The following is a 4675-nucleotide window of genomic DNA, read 5'->3' as shown; positions in this document are numbered from 1 at the left end:
TTCTTTTACATTCGATTTCATTGATTGTATCTAGCTCCATGGAAAGCTAAACCCCCTAGTGGGTACTTGGGTATATGTCAACCCTAGGATGTATTCGTTTCATTGAATCTCTTTATTATGCTTTCAATTAATTGATATTTATTGTGAGTTCCAACATTGAATGCTTGATTGTTTGAATACTCCCCTAAAGTGACACTAGGGTTGAGAGTTCTTGTTGGTAATCCTTGTGAGTGAGTGACACACCACAAGAATTAGACAAACCTAGTTTGGAGAGGGTTGAGAGGGTGAGTCGAGAGGTTGCAGAGCATCCCCTCTCCCCTCCGGTGTGATTTATCCTACCTCCATTTCCTCGAGTTCTTTGTGGTTATAGTAGAGTGAATGGCCTAAAGGATGACCTTCTACTGAGGCTTACTTGTAGAGGCAACAGAGTGAAGCGTTGAAGTGATTTTAGCAACTAGGGCTTAATTGTGGCTAGGGACCTTCCGCCTGGACCAAAATGTTAGGTCTACATCTAGGAAGAGGATTTATCATTTGGAATCTCTAGAACTCATTGCAATTCTATACGAAAGTGAGGTTGAAAGGTTATTCAATTTCTCCTCCGGGACATGTATAGAGTTAGGCATGGTTGACCTTAGATTTGGGACCATGTATTAAAGGATCTCCACGACTCATTAATGCATAAGTTAGAAAGCATAATAGAGGGTTTTTGCACTTTAAACAATTGTCCTAGGCGAAACAATATCCGGGTACCCCATTTATATCGATTGCCTTACCTTTTCCTTTAATTGTGCTCTCTTTCTTGTTGCTTTTACTTTGGTTATTTGATATCTTGTCACATATATCACTATTTATCTTTCACATAGTTAAGAAACAATTTATGTGTCTTTACTCCCTACTCTCTATGGATACGATACCTACTCATCTGGGATTATTACTTAGACGACCCCGTGCACTTGCAGGACTTACACAAAGGGCGTTAATCAGTCGTCAAAGTAATAATCCCAGATGAGTGGGTATCGTATCCACAAGACCATTGACACGATTATCGAGGGGGTTTCTCTATGGATTCATTGCTTTTTCATTCTATTTCTTTGATTGTATTTAGCTCCATGGAGAGCTAAACCACTAGTGGGTACTTGGGTATTTGTGAACACTAATATGTATTTGTTTCATTGAATCTCTTTATTATGCTTTCAATTAATTGATGTTTGTTGTGAGTTCCAACCTTGAATACTTGATTATATGAACATTTCCCCTAGAGTGCCACTAGGGTTGAGAGTTATTGTTGGTAACCTTGTGAGTGAGTGACACACCATGAGTGTTAGACAAAGCTAGGTTGAAGAGGGTCGAGAGGTACAGGAGCGTCCCCTTTCCCTTTTGATGTGTTAGATTCTACCTCCTTTCCTCGAGTTCTTTGTAGACACAATAGAGTGAATGGTCTAAAGTATGACCTTCCGCTGGGGCTTAGTTGCAGGTGTAACGGAGTGAAGCACAGAAGTGATCTTAGTATCTAGGGCTTAATCATGGTTAGGGACGTTCCACCTGGGCCAAAGGGTTAGGTCTACAATTAGGAAGAGATTTATCACTTGGAATCTCTAGAACTTATGGCAATTCTATGCTAGTGCGAGTTTGAGAGGTTATTCAATCTCTCCTCCGGGACATGTATAGAGTTAGGCATAGTTAACCTTAGATATCGGACTATGTAATTAAGGATTTCCATGACTCACTTACATTGATTAGGAAGCATAATAGAGGGTTCTTGCACTTGTAATGATTGTCCTAGGCGGAGCAATATCCGGGTACCCCATCTTTATCGATTGCCTTACCTTCTCCTTTACTTCTGCTCTCTTACTTATTGTTTTTACTTTTGAGAATTGACTCATTGTCACAGATATCACTATTCATCTTCCTCATAGCTAAGATGCGAATTAAGCGTTTTTATTCCCTACTCCCTGTGGATACGATACTCGCTCATCCGGGATTATTACTTCGACAAACCCATGCACTTGCGGGATATACACAAGGGGATCATGTCATATTTTTGGCGCCGTTGCCAGGAAGTAGGCATTTAGAGATACTTTGCATTTTTTTTTTCTTAGCTATTTCACGGTACATTCTATTTCATATCTTCTTGTTCTATCATTGTTCTAATTTTTTTTTCTTTCTTTTTGAGTGCAGCTCCATGTTATGACCCAAGGGAACCCCTCAATATTGATTGAAGGAGATCCCAAGCTTGAACATACACTTAGAAAAAAAGGGAAAGAGCCTGTGCTTGAATAGTCTAATCTAGCTGATTTGGAAATGGAAGAATCTAAAAACATGGCAGAACAAAAAGAGCAACAGTGAACATTATCCGATTATGCCAGGCCTTCAGTGTTGGGGACGCAATCGAGTATTGTGCGTCCCCCGATTACAGCTTAGAACATCGAGCTGAAGTCGACATTCATCCACATGTTACAGCAATTCGCACAGTTCAATGGTTTGGCCGATGAGGATCCAAACAGTCATATAGGGAGTTTTCTTGAGGTGTGTGATATGCTGAAGATAAACGGGGTGACGGATGATGCCATCAAGTTGCGAGTCTTCCCATTTTCCCAAAAAGGGAGAGCGAAGCAGTGGCTACACTCATTACCTAGAGCATCAATTACCACATGGGAGGAGATGTAGAAGCTTTTCTTGCCCGTTATTTCCCTCCCAGAAAATCCACGAAGCTTGGGAATGAGATCTCATCCTTTGTTCAGTTGGAACTGAAGTCTCTATTTGAGACATGGGAAAGGTTCAAGGAGCTCCTGAGAAAGTGCCTGCAACACAGATTTCCAGAGTGGATGATTGTTCAGACCTTTTACAATGGTTTGAACCCAAGTACAAGGCAACTCTTGGATGCGGCAGCAGGAGGTACCTTAGGTAGCAAGACCCTTGATGAGGCCCGTCAGTTAATTGAAGAAATGGGGTTAAACAGCTACCAATGGAATTGTAGGGAGAAGAAAAAGGTGGCCGGTCTCCATGAGATAGATGCAGTAACTTCATTAGGGCTCGAGATGAAAATTTGAGTAAGAAGTTAGATCTTCTAACTTCAAATAGAGTAGCGGTCGTGACGAATTGCAATGGGTGTGATGGAGGACATGCTCCCTCCGATTGCCCGATCTCTATTGGTGATGTATCTTCGTTGGAGAATGTTGATTTTGTAGGTAATGGCATGAGACCTCAAGGAAACCCATATAGCAATACCTACAATCTGGGTTGGAAGAATCATCCCAATTTCTCATAGAGCAATCAGGGTCCACCAAAGGCCATGGGCCACTGGGTTTCCAACCACAACAACAAGCCCCGCATGTGGAAAACAGAGTTTCAGGTTTGAAAACCCGAATGAATAATTTGGAGAAGGCCTTGACAAGATTTGTGCAATCTGCAAATACAAGGTTTGAATCAGTTGAGGCCACACTTTGCAACCACACAGCCTCTTTACATAACCTTGAAAATCAGGTGGGGCAAATTGCGAAGTCTCTCTCTGAAAGGCCACATGGAAGCTTGCTGAACAATACAGAGACCAACCCTAGAGAGCAGGTGAAGGCAATCACTTTGAGAAGTGGTTGTGAGGTTGAAGGTAAGCTTCCGAGTGAGATGCTAAAAGAACATGGTTATAGAGGTAAAAGAGGAAACAAGCAAATAAAAGGAGGTGGCACCAACACCTTTCAACCCAAGAATCCCTTATCCCTCTAGATTGAAGAATGACCAAGGCGATGAATAGTACAAAAAGTTCCTGAGTTTGTTCAAGAAACTCCACATCAATATTGTTTTTGTTGAGGCATTGGCCCAAATGCCTAAGTATGCGAACTTCTTGAAAGACTTATTGACCAACAAGAGGAAGTTGGAGGAGAGTGCTTCGGTGTTTCTAGATGCTTCATGCTCGGAGGTGTTGAAAAGGAACATGCCGAACAAGAAGAAAGACCTGGGAAGCTTCATTATTCCATGTAGCATTGTCAATATGGGTGAGGAAATGGCATTGGCGGACTCAGGGGCCAGCATCAACGTCATGCCATGGTGAAGAAATAGCATTGTCAATATGGGTGAGAGTTGGAGATGACAAGCTCACATACCGCCTTGCTGAAGCCATGCGGCATTCTCTTGATTTTGATGACACTCTATATTTTCTGGAGACTACTGATGAGATTATTGATGAATACATGCAGGTAATGTTCCATCCGGACCCGTACGAGGGTTTGTTCGACCAAGAGGAGGATTATGAAGAAGTAACGATGCTTGGTTTGACGGAAGAAGTACCATCTACCCCGGGGATCTTGAAGAAGGTGCTTCGGAAAATGAAGAAGGCTAGGAGACGACACCGGAAACACTCCAAGCCTGTTGGAGACGTACGTGAACCGAAGAAGTTGGATGAACCATTGCTAGGTTGCCCCAAGCCCGATAATACACCCTCTACCTTTAAGAGATTGTCCTCATCATGCTTCCAAGTCATGGGTAAGAGGGCAAACATTCATCTATGAGCCCCCGTGAGGTAAGACAATGTACGTCAAGATTAGTAACGTTAAACAAGCGCTTCTTGGGAGGCAACCCAAGTGTTTCCTATGTTTTTCTTAGTCGAATAATGTAGTATTTTGCATGAATAAATTGTTGAGTGTTGGTGTCTTGATTTTTAGATGCTTGTGCTGTGATTTTA

At 42.1% G+C, this 4675-nt stretch overlaps 1 non-coding gene across 1 annotated transcript; it reads right to left on the bottom strand.

The window, feature by feature from the left end:
* Positions 1-2708: 2708 nt before the first annotated feature.
* LOC120271228 lies at positions 2709-2815 on the bottom strand. Its single transcript, XR_005539848.1, has one exon. It is a non-coding gene; the product is annotated as a small nucleolar RNA R71 (small nucleolar RNA).
* Between the last annotated feature and the right edge of the window lie 1860 nt (positions 2816-4675).

Source organism: Dioscorea cayenensis, chromosome 10 (genome assembly GCF_009730915.1).
Source record: "Dioscorea cayenensis subsp. rotundata cultivar TDr96_F1 chromosome 10, TDr96_F1_v2_PseudoChromosome.rev07_lg8_w22 25.fasta, whole genome shotgun sequence".
Classification (NCBI taxonomy): Eukaryota; Viridiplantae; Streptophyta; class Magnoliopsida; order Dioscoreales; family Dioscoreaceae; genus Dioscorea; species Dioscorea cayenensis.
The sequence above is the reverse complement of the archived record's forward strand: the minus strand, read 5'-3'. Positions and strand labels throughout refer to the sequence as shown.